Here is a 14,811-nt window from a genome sequence, read left to right as displayed (position 1 = left end):
CGCTTCCGGTACTTTAATGTTTATTAGTGTATCTTTAGGTTTTCATGCCTGAAAAGTCACTGTAGAAACCCTGCTTTAAAACCAGTAGATACACAGTCACTATACAGTACTCTTGCAATGATTTCAGACTGACCAGAGTCTTAGTCTAGTGTGACCCCCCACACTCAAGGACAGTCACTGCAATGAAGCAAGGGAGAGATGAAAAACAGCAAGTCCATCACATTAAAATAGAGCTTGACTGCAGGGATGCGATTAAGACTCTGATTAAATGGGACCAAAGGATAGCCCAATGGCCAGCTCACTGGGGTAGTGTTGGGTGTAAGAGGATTTATTTCTTTTTACGTTAATGTGATAGAAAAGGACACATGTCTCACGCAATGCTAATCTCTTGATTTCAAGAATTGGACTCTTGTCTTGTTTTGTTTTGCAGTACATTAAAGTGTACAGCAAATAACATTTGGACAATTTCTTCTTTTGTACTGTACTAAAGCTTCCTAATCTTGATAGAGTAACTCTCAGGGGCTCTGAAAGCCATTCACAGACTGGACGTTGGTTCATTTCATGGCTGCATAATTATAGAATTGTTTGTGCCAATTGCTGTCTTTTGCATCAACATGTGACTTTGTGCTTAATGCCATTCAATATTGTATGAATATGAAACCAAGTCTTGTTAACCCTCCCCCACAGATAAATTTATATGAACTGTATTCTTGTCAGCAATTCTGTAATATGTGACCTTTCAGTCCTCTGAATACTCTCTAAAATCGAGGGTTGTTTGAGTGTTTGATATGCTGTATACAGTGTGCAGAGCACATCACAAATCTGAGTGTCATATAAAAAATACTTTGCTGGATCACCTTCACCTCCTTCCGTCTTTCTAAAAAAATAATGAAACACATGATATATGAAGTTCTTGCAGTAAATATTCTCGATTTAAATGACCCAATATCTTAACTGAGTTTTGTATTGCTTTCATTTGTTATGTTTTGCCTGTCCGATGAATTAACTGTGTAAAACATGTCACCATAGTATTATTAAAACTCCAACCCTCTTAGAAGTTTCTGTACAGAAAGATTTGATCAATATTAACTTATTAACCCATTTACTCAGCTGCACTCACAATGATGGAAAAATTGGCTTCTAATTATGCAGAAGATCTTATCAACAAAATGTACTTTGTAAGGGGACAAAAGTCACGATTTCTGACTTTTTAAGTTTCAAATGTACTAAAACTATGATACCAGAAACAACAAAAAAAAACAATGTATTAATTTCTACAATTAATACTACATTCTCACAGTGTCCTGAGCAAAGAGAAAGTTTAAGAGAAGATTAAAGACGATTTGGCAAACATTATTAAAAACATAAACAAGTTAATTTCAAGTGTATTAAAAATGTTGATTGAGGATTTTAAACAGTAAATTTGGCTTAACCCACTTGGCTGAGGGCTGAACTTCTGGCCATGCAGAGGGAGGAGTGGTCCAGAGGCAGCTACAGAGATTCAGATGGAGTGGGAAAGGGATGCAAACATCAGATGAGAAGGATAGTAGGACAACTATAGTATTAAAAACACTTATGATACACAGGTATCTATAGTATTTAAAAAATTTAGGTGAGAAAATGACATCAGGATTTCATTACAAATTACAATAACAGCTTTCATACCCCATTTATTGAAGTACTGTATTGTTTACTAGGCTAGAATTACTCATCAGATCTATTGAACAAAGCTTCCCCCAGCACATGTTATGGCAATACGTTTTTCTGCAGCTCCACTGATATTTATACAGTTTATCGATGCACATCTGCTGTATGCAGTTGCAAACACGGGAAAGTTATTTTTAATGGGAACCAGATTTGCTCACAGACTGGCAATAGACTAATAGCATCACTAAAGTAGGGACAGAACTGGGTACATCTGAGTGAAAGTGGCATTCATTTATGGGTATAGTGATGTCTGCATACTCTAGTATCCAAGAGCAAACCATTCATGTCATTATTGTGTATGCTTTAATTCTTTCTGCAATAGGGGAATCTAAAAAAAATATCTTGGGTCATTCCATCAATCTTGAAAGATTTCTTTAACTTGCATCCTAGATGTGCCACCACTTGAGAAATTGCCTTTTGAAAACAACAGTAAAATGAGTTTGTGTGTTTTTCTTGTTTTTGTTCTGCTTATTTCCTTACTGTTCTGAGTAAGACATAAAAAAAGACATAGAAAAAATTGGAAGGTTCAAACAGGATGTCCATGGAGTGTATATACAGTAAGGTTCAAAGACCTCTGTACCGAAATCAGTAATATGACTTGATTATCCCAATAATTCCAGATGCTTCATGTGCTACACATATTGTAAAAAACCTGTCTAACAAAAACAGTGTTGGGTTGATGCAAAATTTCCACCCCACTCTTCACACACATGAATGTACATGCTGGATTTACCAGCTTCTCAGTAATGTTTTTTCCGAGCTTTGCTTTTACATTTAAGGACAAACACTCTAAAGAAGCAGCCTTTTTAAGCAGATAGAAAACTTACAAAGGTGTCTCAGCCTTCCATTAGTTTCTGGATGTTTAATTTCCTATCACAATAAGCATCAGAAGAAACATATCACTCATTATTAAAATATTTAGATTTTTGAAATTGATTAATTGCTTTTGCTGTCACTTTAATTAATTCATCACTCATGACTGATCAACACTTCAGTGATTGTTGCATGAGCACTCAGTTGATGAGGCGATTTAACTATTTTATTGTCAAACCTGTTGAAAATCATGAAAGAAAAACACAGCAGGAAACCAATAAGCCCCACTTATCAAGACCTTTCCACCATCAGCTCAGGCAAACTGGCCAACAGTGGGGCCTAGTCCTGTCCTGCTGAACACTGTTCAGCAGTTTCTCAACCAGCGCCCCTCCAGACGAAGACGGGTGTGTGTAAGAAATTTTGGAAAGGTCACATACTGTATTAGAACATAAATGAACAATTTACTCTTTATATACATTACTGTTTATAACCAAAGTGTCATGTTGCACTTCAGCAACTTAGTATAGTGCAAGTTTTTTCAAGGTTGCATGAAACTTGGACATAAAAACCAAAACCAGAGAACATCTGAGAATGGTTGTGCAGGAGCTCTGAGTTTCACTGTCATAAGTTTTGAAGGGTTGAGTGGCTATGTACTGTACTACGAAAAACACTTAGATTAAACAATCCACATCTTGGTTATAATATTATAATGATATGCTTGGGTTGGTGATGTGTGTGTGTGGGGGGAGACGGAGGTATGCTATAAAATCACAACCTGACTCAAGAAGCTTCATTAATAAAGAACTGGGACCTGGGACTGAAACCTCTCCTGTTATTTTATCTCTTGCAGAAAAAAAATACAATTTGAAGAAAAGACAGGCGATATCCATGCATTTAAACCATTGAAACATATTACAATGCATTAAAAAGTAAGAGCTTGGTAATACGTTTGGGAACCATTTCTAATGTACTTTATAAATCAAATAAAAAAAACATTAAGCATTTCAGTGTTATAACACTTATTGTGTTATACAATTGACACCTATTGTTTTATGTTCAGGAGTTAAGTTAAAAAAGCTGAATAATTCAGAAGCACTTAACAATGTGAGCTTTTCATTTCCAGAGTTCCAGACTTGTTTTGTTTTTACAATTAATAATTTTCTAACCTACAGTACATCCCATTTGTATTCTCCACACAGCTGTACTATCACTCTTTACAGATGAAGTACAGAGATGCTAGTTGGTTTTTCCTCCATGCTCAGAGCCTGCTGACAGTAGTTAGAGTTGGTAGCTCTGTCGGCATGCGTAGGCTGCAAAGGAGCCATAATGTTACAGCTGTAGAGCTGAAGCAAAAACATTGTGTCTCTTTTCTTTTCCTTTAAGCATGGAATAAATTTCAGTGGACAGAAGTGTTACTGGGCTTCATATCCCAGCAGCCAGATGTACACAGATAAAGAACTCCTGACTAAAACAGAAAAACAGAGGGATTCATTGAAACTGCTCCTACAGTACCTGTCTGCTCTGCTCTGCCCCTGAAAACTACAGAATCAGGAATTCTGTTCAGATTTAACCAAGAAAAGCTCAAAGTCTGTAGGTCTCCTTAAATCTTCACCTTCTTCTGGCCTTTGTTTTGACTGAGCTACTGTAAATGAACCCCCTTCTTGAAGTCTTGTGTTATTGATGATTCCTGAATGCTAAGCCTGAAGGAAAATATTCAGGTTGCATGCAGTAGCTTTTGTCACATCATCAGTTCGAAGGTCCAATCATCAAGACAGACCTCAAATCAAATTGTGCCAGTCCAGTCTATTTTTCCAAAGATAATTGCATACTCTCAGGCTTTCGTCACATGTGAAGAGAAACACTTTTATATAAACTGAAATACTTTCACTTTAAAGCCTTTCCACTCAACCACATCACCTATGCATCACTCGGGACCAACCACCTTTCTAGTTAGATCTGCTCACCTGTGTAGTGTTCTCCCCGTCCAAATCTCTGCGTTGTATTTGTTCTGTTTTGTTTCGAGCAGGCTGGTCACTGCATACAACTATTTGTTAAATGGAACAGCTTCAACTCTAAACGTGGGATTATTAATATAATACCTCCGATTCCTCCAGAACAGCACAAATCACTGGTTTAGGTGGAGCTATGCTACTGTACGTGCTGAATTGATAGCCAATAGAACTGTAATTAACAGCAGGAAAAACAGTGAGGAACTTACATGCATACAGAGAGTGTAACTGCATGCAACCCACTTAATTTGGAATATTCCAGCTGATTATTGATTTTCAATGGGTATTTGTCACTTCGCATTGTTTTCATTTCATTAATTTGTACAGAGTGCAGAGAGGCTTCTTGTGCTCATAGATAATTGTAACCATAAAAAATGCTTTTCACTGGTTACAATAAGTCAGAACATTTAGGAGCATGCTCTCTGAAAAAAACATTTTCAGAAATAGGAGAGTGGGATTTTAATATGGTTAAATGAGTAAAGGAAAATAAATATGCTAAGCAATAAATATCTTTAAGCCTCTTAAAGATAAACCAATACATTTTAAAACCATGTTTTGCCAGTGTCTGACCATATAAGTGTAAAAACAATTTCCTTTTCTGAGCACTAGAATTTTCGAGATACACTGAATAGTCAATACATCAGTGAATTGCATTTCATTCTCAGACGTTAAATATACAGGGAATTCATAACATCATCTTTGTTATCCATCTTTTTAAATTTCCATTTTCCATTTCTCAGACTACTGTTTAAAATGTCTGCATTTAAAAGCAAATAACCTCAGCAGTATTTCTTTTCTTCTCTTTCTATCAATGAAAATACACTGCTACACTTGTGTTACAATCAGAACGTTTTCAGTGTGGAGAGATGGAATTTGAACACTGTTATCTCTAAGGATGATTTTACAGCAGTTCTGCTTAGGCACTTAAGTGGGATATAAAATGATGTGATAGTCCAAACATTTTTACTTTTTTTCTGCAGGGATAGCCATTCAACTGTTTAAGAAGTAATATGCTTGACCACAAAAATGGGATTATAAGTAAAGAAGCTTGAAAAACACGAGAAAATCTTGGAACACATTCATTGAAGTGCTAACACCACAAAGTTCAATTTGGAACTGATTAAACTACTGTATGCACGTAACTCTCCATGTCTGTTAGAAGATGTCTGTGCTTGTAGGGGCAAAAACAAGATATAACTTTATGTATGTACAAACTATAGCTTTATCTAACATATTAACATGCATTAGCTAACTTCTAAGAAACACAATTACCAACCAATGCATTTAGATTGCATTTCTTTTTTTACTCCTCTTTATCCTGGTGAACCTCACACCAAGCTGGAGGCTGTCCTGTCAGTGCAGGATTGAAGGAGGGAACAACTCCCAGGTCAGGATCCCAGCCCATCACAGGGCACACACACATGCTGTACCCATATACACAGATGTGTACATGCACATGCATGCATATTCATGCGCACACATGCACACAGACAATGTAGAAGCCAGGTAACCTAGCCAGCATGCTACTGGAACACCCAACACCACAGACATGTAGATACCATGTTAACTCTACAATGAAGGCAGCCCGGACCCATTAGCATGGCTGCTTTGCGATCTCCGTGGTGTTTGTATTGTAGCGTATACAGGTTCTTTCAGGACAACGGACTAGTGGAGATGCGAATAGTGAACCAAGCGACAGCTTTTATTCTTCTGACCCACACACACAAAACCAAACACAGGATATATACCACATGAGGAGACTGACGGAACACATGCACATCGTTAGGGTGGTGCCTCTTAACAACAGGCTATACACTTATATGGCTACACCGGACACTAAAACTGCTAGGACACTATTTACATATGCAGGGTCAGCTGCTGGTCATCGTGCTGACCCTCGGACTCTCCCCGGCTAGAACTCCCAGCCTGCCCAGCAGTACTATGAGCGCCCAGGTGCGCTTCCTCCTCACCACCGGGCGAGGGCGTTACAGTATGTTCTCTCCGTATGTGTCTGTGTTTGAGTCCATGTGTGCTCTGTGATGGACTGGTATCCTGTCTAGGGTGTACCCCGCCTTGCACCCATTGCTTTCCGGGATAGGGTCTAGCCCATCTGCACCCCTGGTATTGGATAAAGCTGTGAAAATAAGAAATGGGTGGATGGATGGACTGTAAAAGTGACATCAAGCTAGGTGATCATGAAGAATACACCCATACATCTACTGTATTTTTGGGAGGTTATGAAGTGCTGTACATTCTGGGGGGGTCACTTTATATTTTCTATATGCTATAGCAAGTGACAGGTGATTTTGGATTTTGTCATGTGTGTGGCTCCTGTCAGCCCAGCATAGGTAATATCGCTACAGTTTTTGTAAGAATTCTCCTTAGAACAACTTTAACATGAGGAGTTAGTGGATTTTTTAGTACATATGAACATCAGCCTACACCCTGCAGACTGAGCAATTAAATGGAGAATCATTGCTTTTTTTGTTGCATATTTGTTTTCCAGGGCAAGATCAGTGGGAGTTCTCTGTTCAGCCATGTTCTCCACAGTGCTGTTTAATTCTTTCAATGGGGAAACACAAAGCAGAACAAACCATAGTTTTACAGAGAAATCAAGCCGAGCGTGACAAAAATGAAAGAAAGCCTTCCTTTTACTTTTACTCTTGATTACCGGGAGCCTTATTTTGGGACATTTTTTCATTCCTAGCTCTTTGAAAGCTTGATCAGTATTTACAAAAACTAGCTGGAAACAGACCCAAACAGGGCCTGAAGCATTGAAACCCCATGTGCTTATACTGCATGAGCATCATTCGAGTTCAGCATCTCCTTGCCAGGGCATTCAAGAATGGTGATATTGTAGAGCAAAGAGAAACCATATAATGTATGGGGATGAGAGTAAATACTGAGGCACACCATAAAGGATACTTCTGTGGCCACGTCTTCATAATTGACTAATTTATCGGTATGAAGCTGAAAGAAATGAAGTATAGAAGTGCTAAAAATATCCAAAATGTACAAACTATAAATGAAAAAACAAAAATGTATTTATAGTCTGTTGTTTAAAGACTCAACATATCCTGAGGAGGTCGGGGATCAGATCAAAGGACCCCAGGTGGAGTCTGGATTGTTAGTTTGAATATAATAGAGGAACATGGAATCAACAGTGTAGCAAAATGTGAAAAACCTGTTGCTTTTCAGAGCCCCCAACATTTTTGTCCTCAGCACACTGGGGCGAGCAGATGGGTGGGGTGCATGTTTTCCGCTGTAGTGCAAAAATCACACACACAGAGCTAAAGTTTGTGTTCAGCAACCAAATGACTTCATGACTATTCTTCTACAGAGGAAAAAAAAAAAGAACACGGCACTCACCAATCCTGTTTCAGCATGCACTTCTCGTCCAAGTCAGAAAACCTCAATGTGGACAGCTCCTCCTTCCACCGAGAAGCATCAAGCTCAACAGCTCAAGTCCCAGCAAAGCGAGGAATGGAGAATTCTCAACCGTGCTGCCCTGCAAGGCTGCTGAGGCTCACCCAGCCCTCCCCCTCCCCTCTGCAGCCCTCACTCCAGCGCCTGGAGCCCCAGAGCCAGCGAGGTGCGAAAGCACAACCTCAGCCAGAGAGCCGCACATTTCTCCGCAGCTGAGACCAGCTCGGTGTGGGGGGAGATTTCTTATCAAACTGCTCTGAGCAGTTGGAAGCAAAGATGCCTGATGTGACTTGGCAGCACAGTCCAATCAGTGTTAGGAAAGCTGTCAAACCATTTTTCTACAGGATAGAAAAAAATGTACAGTATATATGTTTATCTCAACAAGAACCGGAGATTAGAGTGGGGGAAACGGACATAGCCTAAAGGTTAGGCTAGTTCATGAAAAGTAGCACAAATAAGAGCTGCTGGGGACCTGCTGCTGTCCTAAATATAATGTAAATTAAACATCAGTTTTATGCCTAATTGCTAGAGAAGATGTGATGCTTTAATTTTATTACCCCATCAACGGTATGATGTTCTTGTGAATACAAGCTAATTGGCTGTTTTTTTCTTCTTTCTTCCTTACACAGGAATGTAAGGAATTCTGAATATAAAACTTGTGCCGCAAAATCAGAAGCACTGTTCAATATGTTAGAAAATTCTGCTGAACCGTACTACAGAAATCGAACTCAAAGTTATTACATTTTGTAGGAGTTACTCCCTTCTGTGCTGCATAATTTGATTTATATCAAGGGCTATATTCAGGAATACTGCACGGGCTCCCTGCGAATTTCAGAATAAAATTTAAAATACTCCTGCTTACCTTTTACGGCATGAACAGTTTATGGCACCTTGAGTGCCTGTGCCGCGGTGGTTAGCATTGCCTCCTCGCGGCAATAGGGTGCTGGGTTCAATTACTGGAGTGCTATCTATATGGAGTTTGCACGTTCTCCCCATGTTACAGCTTCCTCCCACAGTCCAAAGGCATACTGGGGAGTTAATAGGCTTCTGGGAGAATTGGCCCTGGTATGAGTTGTACAGTATGTCTGTGTTTCTGTCTGTGTTTGCCCAGTGATGGACTAGTGTACTCTCCAGTGTACCCTGCCGTGCTTGCCGTGACCCCCGCATGACCCTTGGTTGGATAAAATGGTTAGAAAATGGATGGTTGGATGAATGGATAGTGCCCGCACACTAAAAAACCATTAGAATAGTTTCCTCTGTCTTCTGCTTCAAATACCATTGACGCAGAACACATTGAACACACTCCATAGCAGCAATATTTGTTTCATAATTTATTACCCAAACGTGTAAACAGATTTCTAAATGTTAGTGCACTGTACACTTAAATCCCATAACTTCAGTTCTACACTTTCTAACAATCTGTTCTAATAGTCTGTTTGCTTTTTGTGTTCCTAAATGTATAACATTTCTGGGGTATTTTCAAGAAGAATGGCAAAGAATAGGATGTGCAATATGTGGCTGTTAATTTCATTTGCTTATCTCTTAAGGCTGTTTTGGGTGCATTTGGGACTTGACTAAAACACTTCAGCTGTAGCAGGTCCTAACTAGTGGGAGTGTGGAATTATGGAAGTATGGAATTGTGCGTGGAACAAACTACCTGGCCATGTTGTTGAAGCCATTTTTTCCCAAAACACTGGATGAGATCCTTGGATCAATTTGCTACTAATTGCTAAATGAATTAGACGGGCTTAATGGCTTCCTCTCATTTGTAATCTTTTTTAAAGTCCGTAACTTTGTTTTGTCACCAACAGAAATTCATAAAATACTGTAGAATTGTTATTGACAGTTAACTCAGAATATATTCCACTCACTCCAATTCTCCTTGAATATATTTTCTCCCAGTGGCTCTGATGACATTAAGAGGTTTTATTGTAAGAATATTAAATGATAATCACTAGGTCATACTAACACTTTAAAGAGAATAGTTTTCCACATCACCTCCAGGTGGCAGCAGGACAGGCATTTAATAAAAAACTAAATACTGTGCTTTCTAAGTTCTGTTCCTTTCCAGAAACAACAGGAAACAAACTGGTTATCAGTGTAAGAAACACTGAAAACATTGTAGTGTTGACACTTAGTTTCTAAAAAACACATCATCTTCGAAGCATACTGTGACAAGCACACTAGCCCTTTTGTTTTCAGTCTGAACACAAGGGTCATCAGCTCCAAACAGTAAAGACTTGGACACTTGTTATCTCAATTGGTGTAGACTTTTGAGCAACCTTCTGAAGAAGGTCAGGGTGGTGGTCAGGCACAGCTCCAGCAATGGAACAAACTCCAGTCTCTGTTGGGGTCAAGAGAATACTACTGAGCCAGATGTACTGTATAAAGGTTTAAGCAGAAACCCATTATGTTGGATCATTTATGTGACAGGAAGAATATACTTTTGAACACATCCATGTAAAAATGGTCAGGAATCAGAAGCCATCAGTAGGTTTTTGTCTTGTACACTGCACTCTTTTTTTCTAAAGCTGCACTGGTGTGCAGTAGACAGGACAGAGAACCACAAAACTGTCCTGGAGACATTGGCTCTTAATACACCTGGTTTATCCTCAAATCATTCCCATTTCACTGTCCACACTACTTTTCATTCCATACACACATGCACATGAATCATAGTGCATTTGAAAAATCAAAGATAGGTGACTGATGTACTTTCAGTGGGACAGATTTTAAAAGAACCATCATTTATTGTGGGCTTTGCTGTAAATTAGGGGTCATCATCCTTGATTCAGGGGTGTTACAGAGTCCTCTGTTATGCATTTTAGACCACCTCTTCCTTACTTAATTTAAACAAGGTATTGACATAATTCACATGAAGATTACCACAATCTCTATCCAACAACCAAAAGACTGGATATCTCCATGATCAAGGTTAGAGACCACTGCTCTACAGGCTAGGATAGAACCTGTATTTCAGTTTGTTTATAAAGAAACCTATTTTAGCTTAGTCTTATATGCCTTACTGGTCTCTCTTGTTGCTTCTGAACTGTGTGGGGTATATTGTCGTGAGCTCCAAAGAGGCAATTCCCCAACTGAACTGATTACTGGTCTGAAAGAGCTCCATCTGTACAGCTAAACCTTTCAGAGCACAACAGTTCCAATTTTATACATGCTAGAATAAATACAATATCTGTTATATATCTGTTAAATATCTGCATCTAAAGAAGTATTGTAATACTACACGCCTTAGGAGATAATAGATATTTACTTATTTCACATTTTTTCCTTCTCCTTTTTAAACAAATCGATAAGAAAAAGAACAAAAAAGAAAAAAACACGGTGAAATGTCTAACAGTTCCGCAGTGCAGCATACAGACTGCTGCCACTGTGGTGTCACAGGTTCAGACTGACATGCCCTGTGAGGAGCTCAGGATGTCACTTGGTCCTTTGCACCAGGTCTTTGGGTTCTGCAGGCATCCTTAATCAGTGGCTAAAGATCATGGTACTGTAATCTGGACTTTTCAGGATTCCTGTAAAGTAGCTAAAAGCTGGGGTGAAATGCAGACCAGAAGACTCTATTGACCAGTTGTTCCATAGTGGTAAAGCAACACTACAGAAACTGGACCTTTCTTCCCAATCCTGTTTCACGATACAGATATTTTATTTTCATACAGGTATGTACAAAGCTGGACCACTCACACAGAAAAAGGTAAAGACAGAATGCCAGAATACATAAAAAAAGCAGAAATTTGTATTTCAGAAAAATAAAACATATTACTTAAAGGTTCCCTTTATTTAATGAAAAAAAAAAGAATTCCCAACTCAACTAAAAGTCAAGTGTTTAATAAGAAATCAATAATGCACATAATTGCCATTCCATGAAACTCAATAAGAGCTACTCTCTGTCAATACCAGCTTGAACGTTGTGTCACAAAGCCTGCTCCAGATGGGAGTTCATCTTTATTTGTCACTTTCTAGAGAACGGCCTGCTGACTCAGGAGAGCTGACTGAAGCTGACACTGTTATTATTTTTCCCAATGGCAAAAATATTTGTGAACTTTATTCACAGCATACTTTTCATTTGAGTGTTTTCAGGTTTTGGCCATTTACACTATTAACTGTACAAATGGTGGTACATTACCTGTGGTGTGGACACACAATAATTGTCCTGGAATCCATCCATCCATTTCCTACCACTTTATCCAATACAGGGTCATGGGGGAACTGAAGCCTAACCCTGAAAGCATCGGGCAAAAGGGTACACCCTCAATGCTTGATATTATATCAGTTGTTTACCCATAAATTGTCAATGAAAAAGCTATGAAATGTCTTATAAATTCTTCTTATAAAAACATATTATGAAAATATGGCTTTCAGAAGTCAAGAAAATATGACATTTTAACAATCTGTCTGAAATTATTGTATATTAATATGTAGAATGCATTAACAAAAACACTAGCACTTTAATATGAAGTGTGACTGATGTCTGTGCAAACTGCATGTAACCAGCACTCAGAGTGCATTCTGTAGGCTACATAAGCTCTTTTGATCAAGGAAGCAGTTAATACTCTGGCTCATTAATGTCCATCAAATTCCTATTGTTCATGTACTATTAAGACAGTTTGGATTTTGTGCAGGGGTATACTACACCTGATTTAAAGGAAGAAACACAGTGTTCTCACATGAACAAATTTGTAGAATCCCTGTTCTACTGTACTCCCTGACTATGGAACATGGTTACTAGCAGTATAAAAAAAGTTACTAGCACCCAAAGAAATCTCCAATGATTATAACAAAAAAAATAAAGACTCTACATGAATGGTAAAATACTTCGTTCATATAAACATTTTACAATAAGGGCCAGGACTGTTCACTCTCCTGGGCCCTCTGTTACCTCTCTTTAAACTATTAAAAACACAAACGACGAGCTGGATTTTATGGACAAGGGCTCACATACTGTAAGAAGCAATTATAGTGTAACTCCGGACTGGGTAAGGTAGCTGTTACTATTATAAAGCTTTGCGAAAAATATTCATGGCAGATTCTAGATATTCTTACGTTCATCATTTCAATACAGTTTACATTTTTAGCATCAGAGAACCACTAAATTCTAAAGAACTAAACAACCTACTGTACGTATTGTGCTCTAGCTGTGTAGATACTGTTTATGTGTGAATTGCATGTGTTTGACACTGAACAGGCTGTTTTTATGGTTCTCTCTGCTAAAGATAAGTTAAACCTTATCCATAAGGGAAAACACGCGATTAGAAAATCTGCATTTGTATTGTTTTAGATTTTATTTAAATGGGCCTTATGTCACGACCCCCCACAATCAGAATCCAACCATACGCTGTTCTTGCAAACGACCCCCATTGTTCCCAATCAGACTCCAGCTCTTTCCAATTCCAACAAATGCCGTCGCAGTAATTAATCAACCAACCAGACCTTTCTTTCATCACCGCACCCTCCACTTCCCAGGTTACCCTCACAACCCTTTGACCTCAGTATTGGTTTTCACCTATCGGAACTCCCCTTCTCATTTTTGAGACTTCCTTGCGATTTACCTGACTCCTGAACCTGTCTTTGACCAAGGCCTTTGATCTGTATGGAAGCCCGTTTCCACCAGAGTAAAAAAAAGGTGGGGAGCGCGCGCTATGATATCTCGCAGTTTCGACTTCATACTGTATCTCATAATTATGATTTTTTGCGACTTAAAATCTTGTAATTCCAACTTCATTTCTCGTGTTTACGACTTTATATCTCACAACTGCGGCCTTATATCTCAAAATAACGACCTCATTTCTGATACGACTTTATATCTCAAAATAACCTTATTTCTCATATTTACAATTTCATATCGCACGATTTTGACGTTACTTCTGGTGCCAGCAATGAACATAGCCAGGCCAGGTTGCTCATCTGGCAAAAGAAGCCCACCGTCCATAATTTCATTCAATTACTATGGAAGCCTCACTGGCGGAAATGGGCTTCCATAAAATTTAGTGTAGACCTACATTAATTTGATGTTTATCAGGGCACTTGACAAGTCTTCAGGCCTATAGTTCCTGTACGAGTTATGAATATAACAAAAGGACAATGAAATGTAGGCTATTTCAAAGTCGCAAATTCGAGATAAAATTATGAGATTGAGAAATTATGAGAAAAAAGTTGTAATTGTTAGATAAAGATGCAATTGCGAGATATGAAGTCGTAATTATGACAAAGTCATAACTTTGAGATATAAAGTCGAAACTTCGAGATAACATAGCGTTTTTTTTACTCCCTGGCGGAAACCGGCTTCCTTAGGATCTACAATTCAGATAAATTCACTCAGATTTTCCTTCTAAAAAATGTTCTAGTAGAAGTTCTACTCCTGTACCCCTTTTAACTATCTGTCAGTCACTATACAGGGAACTAAAATGCATGTGGCTTGTAGCGTAATAGATTACTGAGCCTCTATTAATGGTAGATCAAAGACCTTCGTCAAAGACAGGTTCAGGAGTAAGGTAAATCACAAGAAAGTCAAAAGTGAGAAGGGAAGCTCTGCTAGATGAAAACCACTACTGAGTGTTGAGGGCAAGGCGGTGAGGGTTTAAGTAACCTGGGAAGTGGAGGGTGCGGTGATGAAAGAAAGGTCTGGTTGGTTGATTAATTACTGCGACGGCATAAGCTGGAATTGGAAAGAGCTGGAGTCTGATTGGGAACAATGTGGGGTCGCTTGCGAGAGTAGCATATGGTTGGATTCTGATTGTGGGCGGTCGTGACACCTTATGCTTCAAATGTAAGTTGCGTCATCAGAGATAAGACTTTGGCATCTTATAAAAGCAGCTGGCTACTTCTGTATTTCTCCAGT

This window comes from Atractosteus spatula, chromosome 3 (assembly GCF_055471065.1).
Source record: "Atractosteus spatula isolate fAtrSpa1 chromosome 3, fAtrSpa1.hap1, whole genome shotgun sequence".
Lineage (NCBI taxonomy): Eukaryota > Metazoa > Chordata > Actinopteri > Semionotiformes > Lepisosteidae > Atractosteus > Atractosteus spatula.
This window is presented reverse-complemented; position numbering follows the sequence as displayed.